General features: G+C 32.7%; 1 protein-coding gene and 1 pseudogene across 1 annotated transcript in view; both read left to right on the forward strand.

The window, feature by feature from the left end:
* The window catches only part of CSMD3 (CUB and Sushi multiple domains 3), a 1,577,676-nt gene that overhangs the window by 144,277 nt on the left and 1,408,537 nt on the right, over nucleotides 1-24,862 (forward strand).
* On the forward strand, nucleotides 921-19,278 carry LOC141552190 (heat shock protein HSP 90-alpha pseudogene; annotated as a pseudogene).

Here is a 24,862-nt window from a genome sequence, read left to right on the forward strand (position 1 = left end):
TGTATTTCTTTTAAGCTACTTCATTCTATTTTGTTCACAGAGTACCACACCTTTCTAATGAGGGCATGACATGCTTGGTAGTCCTGTATCAGTGTCTCCCATGCTACACAACCAATTCCAAGTTCATAAAAATGCCTTTATGAGTGTCCTTGTATCACTTTTTCTGAACACCTTGTGAGTGCTTGCTGTGTGAGTTCTCCATAAAATATTCTTTTTGGAAAGCATACATTTGGCATTCAAAAAATATGGCTAGCTAAATGGAGTTATGCCCTCTCTAGTAGAGTTTGAATGCTTGGAAGTTTAGTTCAAGAAAGTACTTCAGTGTCTGCTATCTTATCTTGCCAGATCATCTCCAGAATCTTTCTAAGACAATTCAAATGGAAGCAATCCAGTTTCCTGGCATATAACTGGTATACTGTCCAGTTTCACAGGCATATAACAATGAAATCACCACATCGGTTCAATAGACCTTCAATTTAGTAGGCAACCTAATATCTCCTTTATCACACTTTCTTTTGGAGCCTTCCAGACACTGAGCTAGCCCTGGCAATGAATGTGAACCACTTTATCAAAATGTACATTCCTAAAATGTATACTGCCAAGGTAAGTGATGTTATCCACAGTATTCAGAACTTCTCCATTTGCTGTAACTAATAGTTCCACATATGGATGGTGTGGTGTTGGCTGATGGAGTATCTATGTCTTCTTGGTGTTAATTATTAAGCCAAAATTAGCACAAGCAGCAGAGAATCAGTCCATAATTTCTTGGAGACTGTATTGAGTATACAATCATCTGGAAACAAACAAACAAACAAACAAACAAAAAAAAAAAAAAAAAAAAAAAAAAAAAAAAAAACATGTACCAACACTTCCTCCATTTTAGTCTTAGCTTGTAATCTTTTCAAAATGAAGAATTTACCATGTGTGTGGTAGCTGACCTTGATGCAATGTTCTTCTTCATTGAAGGTATTTGAAAACATGTCTGAAAACATCATTCTGGGATCAAGCACACAGCCTTGTTTCAAATCCATTGGTGACTGGGAAAGTGTAAGAACACTGTACATTATCCAGAATAAGGGAAAGCATGCCATCATGAAAGTGACATACAATATTGATGAATTTTTTTGGGCAACCATATTTTAACAATTTTTCATAAGCTCTTGTGACTGGCAATATCAAAGACCTTGGTCATATCTATAAATGTTGTGTACAGATCTCTGTTCTATTCTGGTATTTCTTCTGGAGTTGTTGGAGTAGCAAACTCTATATTGACCTTTCCCCAGCCAGTTTTGAAGCCACGTTGACTCTCAGGTAAAAGGCTATTTTCCAGGGGAAAGATGAGCTGGTTAAGAAGGACTGGCAAGAATTTTGCCAGTAATGACTAAGAGAGGAACCCCACCCTCCTGCCCCTGTCACATGATCTTTTTCCTTCACCTTTATAAACATGGACAATAGAAGTATCCTTGAACGCATGGGGGATAACCTTCTTTTGTCAGATAGCCCAGAAAATTTCTTTTTTTTTTCTTTTTTTTATTATATTTTTTATAATATTATCCCTTATATTCATTTTTCCAAATTATCCCCCCCCTCTACTCCCTCCCCCAGATGACAGGCAATCCCATACATTTTTCATGTGTTACAATATAACCTAGATACAATACATGTGTGTAAATACCATTTTTTGGTTGCACAATAGCCCAGAAAATTTCAATCAGCTTTTGTGTGAGCAATGGATCCCTCACCTTGTAAATACCAGCTAGAATAGAATCAGCACTAGGTGCTTTTCCACATGAAGGGAGTTTTATGGCATTCAAAACCTTTTCTTCAGTTGGAATTTCAGTTAAGAAGGGCTCGCCTTCAACCTGAGATAAATAGTCAATGGCTTCATCATTGACTGATGATGGTCTGTTGAGAACACTATGAAAGTAGTCAGCACATCTCTCTAGGATTGTGTCCTAATCACTAATCAATGTGGTGCCATCAGTACTGAGTAACTGAGATGCACCATAGGTCTTTGACCCATAAATAGTTTGCAGGGCAACATGAAAATACTTAAGATTATTTTCAATTTCAGCATTAAATTGAATTTCATCTGCCTTCTTACTAAGCCAAGAATCCTACTTCTCTCTAAGCTTCACTTGTATTTTATTTTTGATGGAATTAAATGCTGCCTACTTAGAAATGGATGAAGTATCCTGCTGATAAGCCATTGATGTTCTCATTTCTTCATTTAGCAGCTGCTGAATTCCCCCAACATTTTTCTCAAACTCATCTTGAAATCTGCAAATATTCTGATCCAGATGAACAAATGCAGTGCTGTATACCAAGTCTGAAAGCTGCCCACTCCTTTTCAGCTCAGTTTTTAACTGTGTTTTGTCTCAAACTTTTCCTCCAACTTAACTACAAACTGTTCTAGTTTAGAGAAGTGCTCTAATCTGTTTACATTAATTCTTCTGGCTGTCATTTTGCTTTAGGGCTGCTGCTTTTGTTAAATGTGAATATTTAACTTGGAGAGGTTAAGTCTGTGATCAGTCCAGCACTCTGTCTACACATGACGTCCATCACTCTCACACACTATCTCTTCTCCTTAAAATCACATGATCTATTAAATGTGAATATTTGCTGGAAGGGAGCATACACAAAATTTTATTGCATTTAGGAAAATGGAAGACAATGTTAATGAAATAACAAGTTTGTGAGACGCATAACTCTTCTGTAGTGAGTGATAGTTGCTATTATTATTTCCAACTCCATTCCTCCCAAGGATTTCCTGCTATGACTGGTAGTCTGAGCTACACTAGCATTAAAGTCATCCAGAATTATAAGCTTAGCCTCTTTTGGCACATTGTTTCTCCAGGTCTTCATAAAATCTTTCTTTGACCTCTTTAGAGTTTATCATGCTGGGAACATAAGGACTAATATTCTGATATTGGTAGTGTGCGATTTTCAGGCAAGTGGCAATTGCATTGTCATGAACCTATCATTTATTCCTTTCAGTTGCCATATAAGCTTGTTGACTAGATTACTTTTTTTTGTAATTATTACTTTTTGCAGGTAACTGTGGTTAAATGACTTCCCTAAGGTCATACAGGTAATAAATTGTATGTGTCTGATCCTGGATTTGAATTCAGGTCCTCCTGATTCCAGGGCCATTGCTCTATCCACTGTGATATCTAGCTGCTTCTGACTAGATTAATTTTGATTACAAAACCTACACCAACTTCATGGCATTCTCTTTCCCTGAGGCCACTTCTCATGTATCCAGTTTCAACTTCAGTAAACTGACCTTCATTTGCCAGCCTTGTTTCCTTCAGGACTGCTCTTTGGATGCAATATCTACTGAGTTCTCTCACCATAAAAGTTGTTCATCTTTCAGGTCTACTGGATTGTGTGTTGTTTATAAAAGTGAGAACAAATTCCATGTTCCAATGGTAGATAAACATCTTTGTAGAAGTTTTGTAATTGTGTGTGTGTGTGTGTGTGTGTGTGTATTTTTCAGCCACAAGTTAGAATCCTCTCTTGCAGTAATCACACCAGGATTGGATAAATGGATGTTTTTTAGGACACCTTTTCTAGCCCCTTTCTCACATCAGGAGGTGAGCAGTGCAGTTCTCAAAATCTTACTCAGACATTTAGGGTCCTGCTGAATCCCAGTGTTCCTTACAATGAGAAGACAACCATATGATCTGACTGCCTGTATGCAAAATTATGATTTCTAGTGTATTTCTAGTTTCTAGTATCTATGGATACATTTGCTGCTTCATTACTTGCCTGTCATCACAGGACTTTGAAAGAAGTAAAAATGGTAAAGTGAAATGAGTAATATCTTTTGATTCATGCATAAATTGGATTTATGTGAGGCAAAGTTGTGCAAAGTTGTTGATCTTACTCTTTTAGAATTGTCACAGTCCTTTGCCAGGACAGCAGCAATACTACTATTGAGAGCTTGAGACAGTGAATGATGTTGACATCTTCAATGTCTAAACAAACCCTTCTCTTCCCACAACAACTTTTTCAGCTACCTTCACAGTCATTGAAACAAATTGTTCTAATCTACCCATTCAACCAGGAAAAGTCTTCACATGTTTAGAGTAGATACTCCCCTGACTCACCAACCAGTCTGAGACCCCTCGGTTACCTTCAACATGGTTTCATCCATCTGGCAAAACAGTTTATTGGACTGTGGTCACTGTGCATGCTACAGCTTCTTGGAGTCACAGGTGACAATGAGGTGAACTAAATGGACAATAAAGGTGGAAATTAACCTTGAAAAGGGCATCCTAGAAGTACTAGTCTTAGTTGAACATATCTTACAATATAAATATAAAGGTCGATGTATAGAAAAAAATTGTACTGAGAGGGTGAAAGGGAAAAATGAAACAGAGAAAGGCATGAGAACTTTTCAGAACTTCAGTTTTCTAATCTGTACAGTATATAAAATATTCAATTCATAGAATTCTTGGGGGGAGGAGAAATATTTTATCCTTAAAGTTTTATATAAATATAAGCTCATAAGAGCTTAACCTTAGAGGTGAAAAGAATCTTTGAGGCTATTTACTTCAATTCCTTAAGTTATGGAAGTTAGAGGGCTTAGCCAAGGTCCCACAGGTAGCAAAATATAGAAATCCTTAAAACTTAGGTCTTCTTACTCCAAATGCAGCATTCTTTCTACTGTACCACCTATCAATTGCCTATGTATTTTTAGATTTACAAATGTATTTGACAAATATGTATAAAGTTTCATGAATGCATATTTGTAATCTGTTACAATATAAAATTGCATATCCAAAAATAATTACATATATTCTTTCATATATTTGAGTGTTCAGTAATTGTTTTTATTTTTCATTATGTTCAACATTTTTAAGAAAATGTCTCAGAAGTTCAATAGGAAAAAAAAACACAAAAAACAACTATCATCTTTACTTTGAAGGCTTCTAGTAGCCATCTAGCCCTCCCTGCAATGTTTAGAAATACAATCAATTGCTATTTATATAAATTAGACGATTTATATCAATTGTAGAAAGAGATGATTTTGATAGAAATATTTCTATTGTTCTTATGCTTATAAAGAGAACAAAAGTTATTCATTTAATCTGTGATATATAACAAGTCCCCACCAAACCAGGCCTCTATATTTCAGCTTTTAGGAACAACTTCAGAGGCAAAAACTGCAGTATCTCAGTTCTTTTATCATGACTGACAAATGTTCCAATATGAAAAACAGTGTCTTCATGGATTTGAAATACCTTTTTTTTTAACATTCAAGATTTTAGGAGACTGAAGCTTATAACTACATGTTTATGTTTGCTTTTGCTTCTCTCAAGTAACATCATAAAAGTGTGAAGGAAAGTTGGAGAAATTCACAGTTATAAAATTTTTGTTCCTCTTTGGATCCGTTCATTTTTTTTTACTAGTATAAAAAATATACAATTAGAAAGCTCCTTCACCAGAAACATATGCTCTTCAATTCAGTCTTAGAGATCTGCCTGTAGCACAGCAGATCTTTTACTTATAATAAATAATGTTTTGGTATATACATCACACCAAGACCATAGAGTTATAAGATTTAGAGTTATAAAGAATATTAGAAATGATCTGGCCTAACCCTCAAATTTTACAGAAAAAACTAAAGACAATTCAGGTGAAAGAATTTGTCTTGAGGTAGTTTCCAAAAGTAATTCCTTTGATTTCTAAGTACATTTTTTTGCCCATTTCACAAGTACATATCTTAAGAAAAACTCAATTTTTCTTCAATAATTGAAAGCATCTGTGATTTCCCTCTACCAAACAGATTGCAATATCTTGATGTCTTAGATTGAGGTCATTCTACATAAGATATGAAAAAGGATATTTCTATTAACTATATTTTAAAATCTGTTGCCATGCTGATGGAAATGAAAGAGCATATTCAGGACTAGGGTTAATAAAAGGGGTATCAGAACAGCTAGAAATCTTCAGCTGTGTTTGGCACTAATGTATTTGAAAATAGCTGTCAGATTAATATTCTTATTTCAGTGATGCTTAATGTGGTGAATAGATTGTTATACTTAAAGTCAGAAAAACTTGGGTCCAAATATTTTCTGTGACATTTGCTGGTTGTTTTGCCATGGGCCAGATATGAGTTCTCTCTGAAACTCAGGCAATTCTCTAAGCCTGTAAATTACAAATGGGATATGGTTTTGAGGATGAAGAGATAACTCATATGACAAAAACCAGAGTTGCTTGGCTTATTATATGTGTAGTCACAGAGTTAAATATTATCTAGAAGACAATAGACAAAGGTTATATAGTTAATATAATGCTTGTCATTATCTACTTAATGGAGATTAATCAAATAAATAATATCTTGCTCTGTACAGACTTAATTTTATATTTCTAGTATTTAGCAAAAGTTATACTATAGACATGTGATGTGTATACATATATACGCATACTCTTTTGTGATGACTTGAGAGATAATATTTAGGCTTTCCTTTTTTTTTGTTATAGTTTTGATAGCTAGATTCTTATCTATATGTATGTATGTATGTAGAGAGACACACACCACATGCCAGTGCTACACATTATAAGGTTATGTAGTTTTCAATATTAAATATTGTCTAGAAGACAACAGCAAACTATTACATAATAAAAATGATCTTGGTCAGTATGTATGTGTGTATATATAAAATATAGGTACTATATAAATATATAAAGAGATTAACAGTTTTAAACATTTTCTAGAAAGTAATAGCAAAATATTACATAGATAATAGAATGCTTATAAGTATCCATTTGAGGGAACTTAATGGAATATGGAATATATAATATGCTAGTATTCATAGAAATATATTTTTTTATTTCTGGTATTTCGCAGACAGTGTTCCATATTCATGATCTGTGTTTTTGTGTATGCATTCATATATGAATTTACATATAGACACACACACACACATATATATATGTGTGTGTGTGTGTGTGTGTGTGTGTGTGTGTATACTTTTATTCCAAAAGATTTAATGAATTACAAAAATCTATATTAGATGGAATGCCAAAAAAAGAGTATATACGTTGTAGCTTAAAGATTTTTACCATTTGTTAAGGAGGCACATTGTGAATTTAAAATTTTGTAAGAGTAAAAGAAACCAACATATCTTCAAGTGTTATGTAGTGTTTTATGGAAAGAGTAATGAATTAGAAATCAGCTACAAATCTTTGGTGGTATAGTAATGGTTGAAGTTTTTTTTTTTCTTTTCTCATTTTATTCTTCTACTTTGACAATTTTTTTCTTCTTTGTTTTCTCATATTATTTAACTGAGTCTCTTCTTCATAGCTTTATTTTTTTAAATCAGTTTCTTTATTATGTTTTCTATTTCATAGTTTCTTTCCCTTTTCCTTTTTTTCCCCAAGAAGTGAGGGGAGAATGTATTTCTCCTTAATGTTATTTTGTTCAATTGCAGCTGTTCTGACTACATGAAGTGAAACTAGGTTGAGTCACAATTACTCATATCATTCCACCCTTAATTGTTTCCTGACAATAGATTGATATTTATCCTACACAAAGCAGTACACCTGAAGTCCAAGATATAATCAGGTACAATTTGCATTCATGTCAATGCTATGTGTCAAATGAAAATTATTGTCTTAATGAAAGGCACCCTGGACAAACATCACAGTCAATTATATGACCCTGAAAATATCATTATATTAGATCAATATCTCAAGATGGAAAACATGTCTAATACTATAAATATTTATTTATGATTCCATTAAAATACTACTCTAATGCTTGATGGTGCTGTGGAGATGACCCTGAATTCTCAAGAACATGCCAGTGTAACACAAATTTTTTCAAGTCCAGAGAAGCTGGTAAAACTTTGAGTTATGAGTTCAATAATGAATTGTGTGTTTGTTTATGGTCCAACTTTGTTAAGCTCAGTGAGGCTCATAAAGTTGGCTTTCAGGTAATATTTTTGTTTTGTTTTGTTTTGTCAGCAAATAATATTACTAATAATAAAACATATTAAGATATGGAGCTGAGAACGCTGTCATTTGAACTGATGAAGGATGTTCTAATTTAATGAAACTAATCAGTTAAAAAATATTTCTTAAGAATACATTATATGCTTGAAAGAATACAAAGTCAAAAGTGCCTATCATCTGAGTGCTGCTGAGGAAGGTTAAGATGCTGGCTTCTTTGGTATCTATCATAGGCCCTCTAGGTCCTTCCACCTTAATCAGGTCATGTCCCCATTCCTATGGCCACTGTATTTCATTATCATTTTAAAAACAATTTTTATTTTCTTTCTTTTGGATTTCATTGATTTTCTTCCTCCATTCAAAGGAGGCAGTAGGATTCCAGAAAGTATAGATACTATTTCCTAGAATATTGACTGTAGAAGACTATGAGATAGGGATGATTTGCCCAGATCCCAACCTTAGGCAATCAGTTTTTGTTGTTGTTGTTATTGTTTTGTTTTGTTTTTTTTTCTGTCAGATTATCTAGCTTTTAGTTTTCTAATGGTCATAATCATATCTTCTCATGACTGAGATACTTAGTCTTTTCAACAGATATTTCTCCATCTTCTGGACATATCTATATTGCATTCCCAGTAATGTTGCTTTTGTGGGGAGGCAGGCTGGGGTTTTTGCTTTGGTTTATTTTTGCTTTTTTTTTTTTTTTTTCCCCTATAATCATTTAAGGTTCTACTCTTCCACAACCACCAATTTCACTCAATTTTAGATTTGTTCATGGTCTTGTACTTGGTCTTCACCTTGAAGCTCATTAGGCTGTGAAGGAAATCAAGGTAAACTTGCTTTAAAGACTGTCATGTGAAGTAAAATGCTGTCAAACAGTTTACAGTCTCTCTGGGGAAGGCAACTTGTTTGCATGTAGGCACACAAAAAATTGATTTAAGATGATTTAAACAGGAGGATCCCAGTAGTCTAAAGGGATCAGCAAAGGTCATATATAGTGGCTCCTGAGTTCAATTTCTTAATAATACAGAGATTCTAGGGTCAGATGAGTAAAATGCTTTGTTCACTATAAAGCACAATATAAATGGTAGCTAGCTTAATTATGTAGAAGTAAAGGGAGAAGAAATCCCAGACATGAAGAACAGTCAGTGCAAAGGAATGGAAATGGGAAATGAAGCAGTAAAGAGGCCAGTTTGGCAGAACTAAAAAGTGCAGGGAGGGGGGAGTAATGTGTAAATCTAAATAGGCATATATAATGAGGCTAAGTGGTGCCTCATTATATATTCCTATATAAGGGCCTATAGTCAGGGAGACAAAATTTTGTTAAGTTCGAATATGGCCTCAGACACATTGTAGCTATGTAGCACTGGGCAAATCATTTAATCTTTTTTTGCCTCTATTTCCTCATTTATAAAATGACCTGAATAAGGAAGTGGCAAACCATCTAGTATACTTGCCAACAAAATCAGAAATGAGGTCACAAAGGATCATAAATGACTGAATAGCAACAACAATAATAGTCAGATTTATACAAGACTGTGAGAAATTTAAAACTCAAGACCTAAAATCATAAATCATAGCAAAATAATATATTCTGGTTAAAGTCTGATGAAACCATGCTATCTAAAAAAACTAGTATCTAGTATGTTGTACTATGTTTCAATTTTAATAATATTATGTATTGTATGTTACTGAGAAAATAATACTCTGCCTTATTACACTTAAATATCTGAATCAATATTTATGTTATTAAATGGATAATTAGATTTAGTTAATTTAGAAATTATTTCACTTAAATAGTATTGGCTTAATTTTGTGACATTTTTATTTTAATAGCTTAATTATTATGTGTGTTTATTTTCTTATTCTTTCAACAGGTTTAAATCTTTATTATCTACTTGAATTTTTTCCTTAGAACCAATGTTTCAAAGAAATGAAATTAGAAATCAACAAATGTCTATTCTCCTCTTAATTTTGCCAATAAAATTTTCTGTTGGAAAGATTCCTAAAGATACTTGACTGACCAAATATAATTTGCTTGATTAGTTGGCAAAAAGATTGATTTTAGTCATCAGAAAGAAAATATGCATTGTTCACTTAAGTAATTTTTAACTCAAAGAAAAATAATGCAGAGTATTTAACAAAAATTTTATTATCTCAATTAAATGCAAGTGTCTTTATGATTGTGTTTTCTCTGTCTCTGTTTCTCTCTGTGTCTCTGTCTCTTTTTTCCTCTCTTCTTTATCATTGTTGAATTTTGACCTGATACATTCTTTACTACACTGATCACAGATGAAAGATTAAGAATTTACAGGGGGGTGAACACAAAGACATTAATATAAATTAATTAGGGATGATAGCTCAGATAAGGGGAAATCATTAGATGACAGAAGAAATAGTATTAATCAAATTCATCTTTAGATCATTTTTTTATCATTAACATACACAAACATTCACACAATATAAGCAAACATGAAGACAGAAGGGAAATGGCCAAATGGTTAAAATTTCCGAGAGAGAAAATATAGATACATTTCAAAAAATTGGAAATAGAATTATAGGTTGTAACTTGCAGAGGAAGAAATAAAATTTGGTCATAATCAAATAGCACATTAAGATTAACCTGCTCTTTTCTTATTCTAGCTTAATTAAGGATAATTATACCCAATTTACAAATAGGGAAATTGAGAATCAGAGACTTGCATAAAGTCACTTAGCTAGGAAGTATCAAGCAGAAAGCAGAACTGAAAAGTTGAGATTCTAAATTTTAAACCTGATTATTTCTTTTTTTAAATTACAGTTGTTGTTTTTTTTTCCAAAACATTAACCCTTGCAAAACCTTGTGTTCCATTCCCCCCCCCCCCTTTCTTCCCACTCCCTCCCCTAAATGACAAGTACTGATTATTTCTTAATATGTAGTAAGGGAAGAGACTATGTGGCTGGGAGGCATCACAAAATAAATGCCTTCCAGCTATATCTCACTCTTTTCACTTGAAATAGAATTTATGAGTGAGATCATTCAGTAGCTGTTAAGAGTTTCAGCAGCTATTGGCTGTACTTTGTTAGAGTTCTCCTATGATGATGTCTTGAGTATCTGGAACTTCAGCTGAAGTTGGAGAGTTATAAGCAATTGTAATAGATAAAAGCCCTTCAGGAAGAATAAATGAGATCTTAGTACCACATTATTTTAGATTCGGAGAAGGAAGCTGAACACATGAGGATTAATCAGCAAGAAAAGCTAATCATCCACAAGAACTCAATCAGCATTAGAAATCTAATTTGCAATTTCACCCTATTACCAATTCCTGCCCATTTCTCATACCCTTTCTTCCATTTCCCATTGCTTCCAGCACACTGAGAAACTAAGCAAGGGAAAATGGCTTACAACAATTATTTTTGTGATGAGATAAGTATCAAATTTATTAAGTTGAATTCTTAAAAACTATTCAATATGTGTTAGAAAAATTGTGTTCAAATTGTGGTATTTTTAATCTAATGTCCTCAGGAAAATCACAGCTTTCTCAGCTATTTTCTTTGTTTTTAATATACAAAATTGCAATAAACATAGTTGTATTACTTAACTCCGATGTTGCACCCAGATTAAAGTCCATGTGATAAAACCCTACCTATTCATGAATCCCTTCTACACTATTTCCACAAAGGGACATTCATGTAGTCCATTGCTATCAATAATTGATATGTTTTTGCTGACATCAGGTTTAAGCAGTTTGTGCAGTACACAGGGCCTTGTCCAGTTCTGCCCACAATATTAAAACAAATCTCTTTCTTGTTCTATATTATAAAGCTTCAAGCTAAATATCATTAGTTCCTTCAATTCATTTTTATATGGCATTATCTCTAATCCTCTGACCCTCTTGGTTGCCTACTAAAAATAAGATACTTAATAGTCTGCAGAAGCATCATTAAAACAATTCTTTATGAACAAACCTTCCATTTTGGGAACTAATTTTCTTGCATTCCCTTCCTCATTGCTCTTCCTTTTTTTTCCCCTTTAGCTCTTGTGTTCTCTAATTTCTTCTTCTAATAATCTTCTCTCATTTATTTTACTTTTTGCTGATCAATATCTCTAATAATATGCAAAAGTCAGAAATTCTAGCTCACTTTAAATGTCTTCTAAAATGTTTTTTTCCAATGCTAATATTTGTAAGTTCTTCAGTCTTATGATTTTGTAATTCCTTAGAGTGATTTATTCCTATTTTCCTGCCCTCAATTAAAAGTTTAAATCACTTTAACCCTCATTTATTCAATAAAAAAACACTTTAAATGACTCTATTTGTGTGACACATACACAGAGGCTTTTTCAATCTTGTATAATATTTGAGAATAAAATGTACATTTTTCTGATTTACTTTATGGATAAATATTTCTGAAATTAGTTTTTCTTCAAATTTATTTCCTTATGATTTCATATCTTTGGACTAAATATAACAACTTAACAATTGAAAAAACTTCATCTGATATATACTTTCCCAGGGTCATAACAGTTAATAAAGTCTTTTCATGCTTTCCATGTCTGTGACTATGGGCTATTCACCTAACCTATATGTGCTTCATACTTCCTAGGACATAGGTCCTAAATCTTAGACTAACTGTGGTCACAGCAAGAATTCTGTACACAAAAATATAAATCATTTTATATCTCTGTGTTTACTTAGATAATTAGGTTTCCTTTGTAGCTTTTATTTTAAAACATCTAAATATATTTAACTTTAGGTCACCAATCAATATTTATTAAACATTTATTATGTTCCAGGCAATATGCGCTGTCTCTATCTTTCTATTTTTCTGTTTCTGTCTGTCTCTATCTCTGTCTCTCTTTCTCTGTGTGTCTTTCTCCCTCTCTCCCATCAGCTTCTCTGTTGAATGATTAGGGAATTTCCTGTTTTAAAAAATTGAATATGAATTGACTAATATACATGGCTATGGTAGTAAGTTATTCAGTTTCAATATGTTTCAATTGCCTCATTTAAAACATAATGCACTATGTAACTTTAAGGGTTCTACCAATTCCAAACTATGACCCTGTGATTCTTCTAGAAGTAAAATAAATGTGATGTTTAAGTAAAATATTATATTTATTAAATGATCTAATAATTTAATTTTTAAGAAAACAGAGTATGTACATTCTCTTTGTATTAAAGAACACTAAAATATTATTTTAGTTAAGGCAGGTAGATAGTAGATAGAGTACTGTTTGTGGAATCAGAAAGACGAGTTCAAATTATGCCTCAGATTTCTATAGATGGAAGAGAGAGAAGAAGAAAGGGAAAGAGAGAAACAATGCATGGTAATACTTTGGCTTGTAAATTAAATTCAGTAGCAACACAATATTTTTTCCCTTGATGTGGGAAGCCATGTATATATTTAATATTTCTAAAACATAAATTCAATTTCTTCTATCTGGGATATTCATTTAGGTTAAAACTGTCTATGTTTTAGTAGATGAATTCATGTATTGCTATTACCAAAGAGGAAGAAGATGAAGAAAAAGGAAACAATCTTTGGTGGCCAACTAGAGAACATATAATATAGCTAGACTAATAATCAAATAACTAGTCTATTAATTTGTCTGTATTCAAAATATTTTCAGCTGCAACTTGGTCTTCAATAAATCAATTAACCCATTATTCAAAAAATATTTATTAAACACAGTATTTCCTAGGTAGTGGATTAGGCACTGGGGAATAAACAAATAAGAGTGGTAAGTCAACCTCTAGACCATAGTGAAATTACATGAGATCTAATTTGAGTCAACTAAAAATAGATTTTTTTTCTAGAATAATTGGAATTAAATTTATGAAAATAAAAGTTTGCATTTTAATTTTTTTGCCAGTTCTCCTTAGTAAAATGGAATACTTTCAATTTGACAGTACAAGTATTTCTTTGATTATATATGTTTTTCTTATTTTGTGTTTTTTACTAATAATTATTTACAAATGACAATGGTCTTGTCAACAGTTTTCTAATGTAGTTGATTAAGATATATCTCATGAGAAAAAATAGAGAAGTTCATTGCAAAAAGACTAAAGAAGAAAATTCAATTATTCAGAAAGTTTAAAAGCTGGAAATGACTTCATTCAATGTCTATATTGCAGTAGATTATATGAATATCATCTTCAGTTGTGGATTGGGGACATCATTTCAAGTTGATATCAACCTTGATTAGAAACAAAAGTCTCCTATTATGTATATTTTAATAGATTTATAACAAGTACAATGCAAAGTAAATTATATTATTTAAATTTTTTCTCCAAATTTCATAGAATCTAAGAGGTGGAATATTGTTATCCCTCCTCAAACTTCCTATGGCATTCCCATCTTCCCCTCTACAATTTTTCAAATGAGATTCTTGCCTCATACTTCAATGAAAAATTTAAATCCCTGCTCCTTCTCCCTTCTTTGTCTTATATAACTCAAAAACCTTCCCTGACTGCCACTCCCTTTACTTCAGTCTCATATATGGTGACATACCTCCTCCTTGCCAAGGCTAACCACTTTACATCTACCTTTGATCCTATTTACCCATATTCCCCAGAAAAATTGCCCTTCCATGATTCCCCTCTCTCTAATCTCCAATTTCTCCTTGTCTTCCCAGAGGCCTACAAACAGTCTCATACCTTTCCCTATTCTCACTAAAACCTTTACTTGATCCCTCTACCTACTTATTCTTCTCTCAGTCTAGGCTAAACTCTTTGTAGATTGGTCATCATCATTTAACTGAAACTTCTCCAAAATTGACAAGAGTAACTTAATTGTTTAATCTAATCATCTTTTCTCAATCCTTATCTTTCTTTACCTTTTCAGCCTTTGACATTTTCAACCACCCTTTCCTGGACACTTTCTTTTTACGGTTTTGTTGACATTGCTCTTTTTCAGTTTGTCTACTTTCCCCCAGGATTTCGCAAAATAAATGAATTTTCCATCTATATCTTAAACTCAACATATCTGACATTGAACTCATTACTTTCCCCTAACCCCCTCCCTCCATAAGGTGCTATCGTTTCCCCAGTTACCTAGGCTTGCAACCTAGGTGTCATCTTCAATTTCTCACCTTCTCTTACCACTCCCATACAATACATTATGTCCCTTGATACAGTCAAAAAGCATATGCAGAAGCTGGCCACCTCACAACTACAATATTTAAATTACTTCTTGGTTGATGTATTGGTCTAAATTCTTTCTCAATTCCAGTTCCTTCCTAATTTCTTAGTCTTCTATGACTTTAATCCCCTTCATATATACAGTAATTTGACCTTCTTATTATTGTTTTTTTTTTTCCATATGACTCTGCATTTCTTTTCTTACTGTGTTTTTATTGATTGTCCTTCATACTTGGAATACTCTCTCTCTTCATCTCATTTCTTGCCTTCATCATTTTCAGGAGACCTTATCCAATACTTTCCTCTGCCCCTCCCCACAGTGCTCTAGCATCTTCGCAAAAAGATTATCACTCATTTAGACTGTATATATCATATATGTACATAGTTGTGTATAGTTTAGTGTGAGTATGACTCATTTCCACATAGTAGGTGTTTATGAATGTTCATTGACTTGATGCCATAGATTTCATCTAATTCAATCTGAACCTAAGCAAGAATCCTCTCAACAATATTCCTAACAAGAAACAAAACTAATGCAAACAAGATTAGAAGGGAAGTACCAAACTGGGAAAATATTTTTACAGTTAAATTTTCTGATAAAGACCTCATTTCCAAAATATATAGAGAACTGACTCTAATTTATAAGAAATCAAGCCATTCTCCAATTCATATATGGTCAAAGGATATGAATAGAAAATTTTCAGATGATGAAATTGAAACTATTTCCACGCATATGAAAGAGTGTTCCAAATCACTATTGATCAGAGAAATGCAAATTAAGACAACTCTAAGATACCACTACACACCTGTCAAATTGGCTAAGATGACAGGACAAAATAAAGATGAATGTTGGAGGGGCTGTGGAAAAACTGGGATACTGGTACATTGTTGGTGGAATTGTGAAAGAATCTAGCCATTCTGGAGAGCAATCTGGAATTATGCCCCAAAAGTTATCAAACTGTGCATATCCTTTGATCCAACAGTGCTACTACTGGGCTTATATCCCAAAGAAATACTAAAGAAGGGAATGGGACCTGTATGTGCCAAAATGTTTGTGGCAGCCCTTTTTGTAGTGGCTAGAAATTGGAAAATGAATGGATGCCCATCATTTGGAGAATGGTTGGGTAAATTATGTTATATGAATGTTATGGAATATTATTGTTCTGTAAGAAATGACCAGCAGGATGAATACAGAGAGTTTGGAGAGACTTGCATGAACTGATGCTGAGTGAAATGAGCAGAACCAGGAGATCATTATACACTTCAATAATGATACTGTATGAGGATGTATTCTGATAGAAGTGGATATCTTCAACAAAGAGAAGAGCTAATCTAATTCCAATTGATCAATGATGGGCAGAATTAGCTACACCCAGAGAAGGAACACTGGGGAATAAGTGTAAACTGTTTGTATTTTTGTTTTTCTTCCCGTTATTTTTACCTTCTGAATCCAATTCTTCCGATGCAACAAAAAATTCAGTTCTGCACACATATATTGTGTCTAGGATATACTATAACACATTTAACATGTATGGGACTGCCTGCCATCTAAGGGAGGGTATGGAGGGAAGGAGGGAAAAATTCAGAATAGAAGTGAGTGCAAGGGATAATGTTGTAAAAAATTACCCATGCATATGTACTGTCAAAAAAAAGTTATAATTATAAAATTAATAAAAAAATATTCCTGACAAGAAATAATCCATGTTCCATTTGAAATCTTCAGTAATGGGAAAATACTTAACTTTCAAGGAAGCAGATTATACTTACAGGCATATTTATTTGTCTTTCCCTGAAGTAGAACAGCTTTTTCTAATTTATAGAAATTGTTCTTAACCCTCCCATTTAGAGGTGAATAAAATTATAAACTTTTCACATGGCTATTGTTTAAATAGATTTATCAACAAAAATTTGAAAATAATTATTTCCTCTCAAAATTTATTGACATTTTTGTGGCTATTATTTGTCAAGTCCGGGCTAGCTCCTCTAAAGGACTCAGAATAAGTCATGAATAAGACAACCTGAGTTATCACCTTGTAATCCTAATAATTATTGTTTTCTTTTTTGTTTGTTTTTCTACCAAAATTAAATTAAACTTTCTTTAGTTCCTTTAACTGATCTTCTAATGCCCTATCTTGGTTATACCACTCTGGAAATGTTATAGATAATCAATGAACTTCTTAAAACAAAGATTCCAGGCCAGTTTGCTTTTTTTAATCTTACTGTCAGATGAATCCTTTGGGCTTTTGCTCTCTTTGCCAAGATATGAGGAAACACTAACCCAGGACTAACTGCTGGAGGAATTTATTCTGTCCTTCTGGTTGCTGAGAAGATGAGCATAATCATAAACATAAATGATGAAAAATATTTCTTGCAGTTTTCGGCAGAAGGATCATTCACCAGTAAGACTGACATGGTATAACCTATGGGTCATGGAATAAAGACATTTCTACAAGTAAAAGAGGACAAAACTCAGTATTTGGAACAAAGAAGAATAAAGGAACTTATAAAGAAGCACGATTTTTTTGGAAAAGAATGGGATAAAAAAGTGAGTGATGATAAGGCAAAGAAGAAAAACATGAGAAAGAAAAAGAAGTCTGAGGAAAAATCAGAAATACAAAATGTAAGACCCAATGAGACAGAAGAAAAGAAAGATGGTAACAAGAAGAAAAAGAAGAGCTTAACAAAACAAAGTCAATTTGGACTAGAAATATTTATGATATTGCTAACCAAGAATATGGTAAGTTCTATAAGACAGTGACAAATGACTGCAAAGATCATTTAGCTATGAAACACTTCTCAGTGAAAACTCACTGAGAATTCTGAGCCTTTCTCTTTGTTCTGGGATGTGCCACCTTTAACTTATATGAAAAGAGAAAAAAAAGAATAACATTAAATTGTTATATGCACAAGGTTTTGTCATGGATAACTATAAAAAGCCGATCTCTGAATATCTGAATTTCATCAGAGATGCAATGGATTTTGAAAATCTTTCTCTAAATATTTCATGTGAAATGCAGCAAAGCAAGATTCAAAGGAAAAAAAATTAGTCAAAAAGTTCTTGCAACTCTTCACTGAACTAACAGAGAATAATGATAATTACAAAAAAATTTTATGAGCAGTTTTCTAAAAACATAAAATTTTGTAATACATGAAGACTCCCAGAACTGAATGAAACTATCAGAACTGCTGAGATGCTTCTGCTTCTGGTAATTAGGTCATTTCTCTTAAGGACTTTTGCATGCAGATGAAGGAAAACCAGAAACTTATCTGTTGTATTATTACAGGGGAAACCAAGAATCAAGTGGCCAATCCAGCTTTTGTTGAGAATCTTCAGAAGCATGATTTAGAAGTGATATATATATATATATATATATATATATATATATATATATATATATATATATATATATATATACATACACATACATATACATATACATACATATATATACATATATATGTGATATATATATAAATATACATATACATATATACACATATATGCACACACACACACATATGGTTAAAATTTTTGATGAGTATTATATACAACAGCTAAAGGAATTTGAGGGCAAGACTTAGGTATCTGTAACCAAAGAGGCTTTGGAATTCATAGAAAATAAAGATGAAATAAACAGGAACAAGAAAAACAAAGTAAAGTTTGAAAACTTTTGTAAAATTATAAAAGATAGTCTAGAAAAAGTAGTTGTATCAAATCTTTTGGTTACTTCCCTATGTTACATTTTCACAAACACATATGACTGGACAGAAAACAAGGGAAAAACAAGAAGATTCTGGAAATAAGAGACAACTCAACAATGGTTTATATGGTAGCCAAAAAAAAAAAAAAAAAAAAAAAAACACTTGGAAATAAACCCTGACCATTTCATCATTGACACTCTATGGCAAAAGATAAAAGCTGACAAAAACAGTACATCAGAAAAAATCTGGTCATCTTATTGTATGAAACTGCATTCATGTTTTTGGGTTCAGTCTTGAAAAATCCTCAGATACATGTCAATTGGCTCTGTAGGATTATTTAATTGGTTTTGGAATTGTTGAAAATGATTCAACTACCAAAGAAACCAATACAGCTTTAATTGAGGAAATACCATCTTTTGAAGGAGATGATGACACATCATGTAAGAAAAAAGGGGACTACAGCATTCCAGAAACTATAGTATGTTTCTTAGACTAGTAGGAACAAGTTATTTTGTATAAGTTGTTGGAAAAATACTTATATCTACATTACTTCTTATGTGTAATTTCAGATATGTTCTCTTTATTTTTGTTAAATTGCTTTAAAAATATTTGGTGTGAACATGCTTCTAAGGGGAAATTTAGTTTTCTTATCTCTTCTAAGTATAATCAATATCTTGGACATTAAAGCAAGAACTAGTAATCATTATAATTTACTTTGGTTTTATTTTAGGGAGATAGAAGGATATATACAACCAAACACTATAATCTAATGTTAGCTCTTGTGAGGTGATAACAATAAGTAGTTATCAGAAAGCTGAATAATGGAGATGGATTACTCCTTAGTCTCTAAAATACACTATTTTGAGATATCTTAAAAATGTTTATAAAACTGTCTTTTATACATTTAAAAGAATTGAGTTGCATTCTATTGCACTGATTTTTTTACATACATAAATCCTGAATTCAAGGAAAAATAAAAGTGTTAACATCAAGGGAAGGAAAAAAAAAATTACCAGTACTCTCAGAACTGAACTCATGATATGCTCTGATCTGAACACAACACACAAAGACTCATTTTCCTTTCAGGATAGACACAATAATGTTTGAAATCTCTGACCTAATCAGCATGCAGATTGTAACTCAGCCACACTATTTCTTCCCTCCAAATTTATAAATTCCAACTTAACTATACCCATCTCCCTCTCCCTCTCCCTCTCCCTCTCCCTCTCCCTCTTCCTCTCCCTCTCCCTCTCCCTCTCCCTCTCCCTCTCCCTCTCCCTCTCCTCTCCCTCTCCCTCTCCCTCTCCCTCTCCCTCTCCCTCTCCTCTCCCTCTCCTCTCCCTCCCTCTCCCTCTCCCTCTCCCTCTCCTTCTCCCTCTCCCTCTCCCTCTCCCTCTCCCTCTCCCTCTCCCTCTTTCTCTGTCTCTCTCTCTGTCTCTTTGTTTCTCTGTCTCTCTCTCTGTCTCTCTCTCTCTGTCTCTCTCGCTCTTATATATAAGTATACCTTTTACTAAGTCTGTGACTCTTTTCTAATTCCTCCTATGAATGGGCCTTCCACAGGGGAACTTCAATGTATTATGGCTCTTTCTCTAGTACCTTTTGACATTGCATGGATACCATTGGAGTTTACAGGCTGCTCATCAACTGTTTTTTTTTCTTTTTTTCTTTCTCAGTTTATAACTGGCCATACTTTTTCTGATCATACAGCTTTTCTGTCGTATTCCTTGCACTTAGTCTGCTACACAATATTTTATCTGCAACACAATACAAATTGCATATTTTTTTAATGCCTGATATATCTCTCTATTGCCATTTGGGTGATCATAATTATTACTGTTTGGAGTTGTGGTATTCCATGATTCACAGTTATATAGCATTAATTATTGAAGGTTGCTGTTCAAAATATGGTCCTTTATTTTAAGAAAATATCTACATTAATTAAGTTGATTTTGTAATTCCTTAAAGGTAATATAGACAACTCTTCTTTTAAAATTCTGGGTTTCTTTCTTGTCTTGTTGCAGAATCTAATATGGATGCACTAATGGACTAGCATAGATTGTCTATCCAACAGAATGTAACAGTCTAGACAAGTACTTTTTATCCATTTGATTTATTTATTTGTATGTGTGTGGTATCCTTACTCTGATCTATTTTGAGTGATTATATATCTCATTTAGTATATTCTTTTTCTATTAATACAGACTAACATCTCATTAACTTTTTGTGCTAATATGTCACACTTTTTAAATCTAGTAAAATCTCTAGAGTTTTTCATGTCAAGTATCATTTAATGGTTCTTATTCTTATGTACTTGAATTTTTTAAACTAGAAATATAGGACTGACTTTATATTCATACTTGTTAAATTACTCTAGCCTGTCAAGATTTTTTTGTTGCTGATTTTGTCATCCAACATGTTACATATTTCTCCCAGTTTCCCTTAATCTCTGAAATTAATAAGCATGATTTCTATGTCTTTATCTAGTCCATCACTGAATGAAAAAAGCATTGTGTTTGACTGTAGAAGTCCTGAATTCAGATCTTAACACTGATACTCATTTAGTATACGACCATACAGAAGTCATTTAATATCTCTGGGCATCAGTTTTCTCATCTGTAAAGGTTTTGGACTAGTGTCCATAGAGGTCTCTTTGAAAACCAAAGAAAGCTGGTGACAAGTCCCTAGCATAATACATAAGAAATTCCACATGCTACTTCTTGCATAATAAAAATAGATCCTTTGGTTCTGGCAATTCAACTAATCATTTATATACTGATTGCTAATATTCAGCTTATAGATACACATTTTCATTATAAGGATCAATTGAGAAAATTTGTCAAATATCTTCCTGAAATCTAGTCATACAGGTTTTATGTGATTTGCTTGATCTATATACTTGGTAAGTTATCATTTCAGCATCAATGACTCTACAGTGTTCTCAATATAAATACTCCTTGAGCTGGTGCAAATTACAAGTCATTCATGACTTTTTTTCTTAGGCAACTTTTCAGTGTTAGGCCTTCTGTAAATCCTCTCAAGTATAATTGCCTAGCATATTGGAAGCCTTATATTTCTTTCAATAATTCATTAATTAAAGTGAAATACTTAGACTGTATATCTGCTATTGCTTCATCTACTTTTCCAATCATGCATATTCTTGATAATTTATTTTATAGTACTCAGTTAATTTAAATATTACTGATAATGTGTTGTAGCCTTTTTATTGCTCATCACAAATATTTTCTGCCCTTTGGGCAATTGTGCATTCTGCAATTGTGATTCTTCTGAGCTCATGTTTTCCCATAATTTAAAGCTTTATGGCATCACTAAGAATACTTTTGTTAAAAAGTTGGACTTTTACAGCAATGAAGATATCATGATCATGATCATTCAAAATGCATAATAATTTTTCAAATGCAATCTAAGTCTATTCTTTTTATCCAGTCAAGATCTAACTTGTCTATTGGATATCCAAAGGCTGTGTGTAAGTTTATATATACTAAGTATTTATAAACTATTTCTTGAATTATACTATATATATATATATATATACGTATATATATGTATGTATATATATTTATATATATATGGATTTTAAATAACAATTCCTGACCTATATTTTGAAGACTCGTTCATTATAATTTTGAAAAAATAGGATGCTCCTTTCTCTAAGTCTATACCAACTTAATACTTTCTCCATAATTTCTGCTTTTGCTTTTAGAGAAGAGCAAGAGATTTGTTTCAGTATCTTTGACTATGTTGCCCTTGTGAACTGTGGTCATGGAAGTTAGCCAGTTATATGTGCTCTTAGTACCTCCCTATTTTTCCTGTCTTTCAATTACATTATAACAATTTTTTGTTGTGTATCATATTCTGACAATCACTTTCCTTGGCCAATCAAGGTAGTACAATGGGAATTTAGAAGTCTCATCTTTTCTCAGTCATTTAGTATCAGTGGAGTCAAGATAGTAGAGTAGAAAGGGACTTAATTTGAGTTCAAAGGTACTGAATTTGAATCTTGTCTTTGCCACTTAGTTACTGCATGACCTGAAGCAATTCCTATATCTGGGCTTCTGTTTCCTCAAATATAATAATAGGGATTGAGCTAATTAAAGTTGAAAATGCTGTTCAAATCTAAATCTTTGATCAAAGTCTCATGCTTCAGGCTCATCCATTACCCTTCCCCCTCCCCTCCTTTTATTTTTGTTTAATTCATTGGATTTGTCACTAGAAACACAGCACAGAAAATGCCTTAAAATCTGGAAGTTAAAGGAATGAATGTTTAAAATATAAATTAATTAAAACCTATCCCAAGTCAAGAAAAGTTCACTATGACTCATATGAGTCATTTTATTAAAATAGTATGAGGAGGTTCCTGATTACTTACGTTTGAATAAATTGTGGTACAAAGGGAGTTGCTTAACATATTCTTCACAATAATTGAGCAACCTAAATTGTTGAGAAGTTAAATGACTGAAACCACCTCTATGTAACAAATACCTCCTATTAATAAGCAGGATACCACTATCCTCCTAGAATCTTTTAGGATCACAACCTAAGTGTAATCCTCAACTTCATTAGCTCTCACTCCCCTATATCCAATCTATTGCCAATAATCACCAATGTCATTAATGCAACAATCCATAAACATTCCATTTTCTCTTCTCTAACACTGCTACTAGTCTCGTACAGGTCTTTGTAACTTTATTTCTGGACTATTAGCTGCTGGTGTGTCTTTCTACCACAATTCTGTCTCTACTTCAATTAATCTTCCATTCATATGCCAAAGTGATTTTCCTAAATTGCAGGTCCAATCATGTCATCCTCCCCACACCTTTGAACCCCGCCTCCTACCTCTGCCAATCAATAAATGCACATGACTTTGCCCTTTGCAGATCCAAATATAAAATCTTCTATTTAGAATTCAAGGCATTTCATATCCTGAAAACTTCTACCCTTCTCCTTTCTGATATATAATCTTCAACTCAGTGACACTGACCTTTTTGCTGTTTTATAGACCAGACATTTCATATCTCTATTCCTGTTCCTTATTCTTGGAATGCTCTTTTTCTCATCTCTACCTCCTGGCTTCTCTGACTTTCTTCAGGTTCCAAAGAAAACCTCGTCTTCTATGGAAAGTCTTTCCTACACCCTCTTACTTTTAGGTCCTTTCTTCTGTTAATTATTTCCTATTTTCTTTTATATACCTTGCTTATACTATTTGTTTAGATACTGTCTCCCCCATTAGATAGAAAACTTTTTGAATACAGGAATCATATTTTGTTTTTGTATCCTCAGTGCTTAGCATAGTGCCTGAAGCATAGCCAGCACTTATTAAAAAAAAAAATTGTTAACTAATTAAAATGAGAGCTCAAAATTATAGCATCTGTATTCTGGATTGTATTCTTTGGTATATTTATGTATTTGCAATAGAGCAGTTTATCTACAGAGGTCTATTAGTAAGATATATATGTGTGTATATGTGTGTGAGTATCTGTGTGTGTGTATGTGTGTGTATAAACACAGAAACAGAACTATAGATTTAGATTATGTGGTTCTACTGATCGCTTTATAAATGCTTTTTAGTCACAAAAGGAAATTAACTTTCTATTTGAATTTTTTCAATTATTTAATTTTGCTTGACACAATTTGTCAAATACTATTTCAATTTTTCAAATCCACATAAATTTTAATTACATTTCTGGTACATTTACACTAAAATTATAACAATATTTTAAGAACAATCTGAAATACAAAAAAAGGACTTTTTTTCTCTTTGTAGGTAGGAATGAGCCTTATAGTCTTTAAACCTTATTTAAGGGGAAATTGTTATGTTTTCTCCAGCTATGTAATTTCATTGATGTAGGGAACTCTGGGTAAATAAATAAATACAACTTCCCTTTACTCATCTGGATCTATAACTGTGCTTACAAAATTACAAAATCTGATACTAAGAAGTCAGGTGACTTGTTCAGGGCTTCATAGCCCCTGTGTTAAAGGAACTAAATTTCAATTGAGGTCTTCTTGACTCCAAAGTCTGTCTCCTTTTCTGAAACCTCTTTATATCTGGTCTGATAAGA

Source organism: Sminthopsis crassicaudata, chromosome 1 (assembly GCF_048593235.1).
Source record: "Sminthopsis crassicaudata isolate SCR6 chromosome 1, ASM4859323v1, whole genome shotgun sequence".
Classification (NCBI taxonomy): Eukaryota; Metazoa; Chordata; class Mammalia; order Dasyuromorphia; family Dasyuridae; genus Sminthopsis; species Sminthopsis crassicaudata.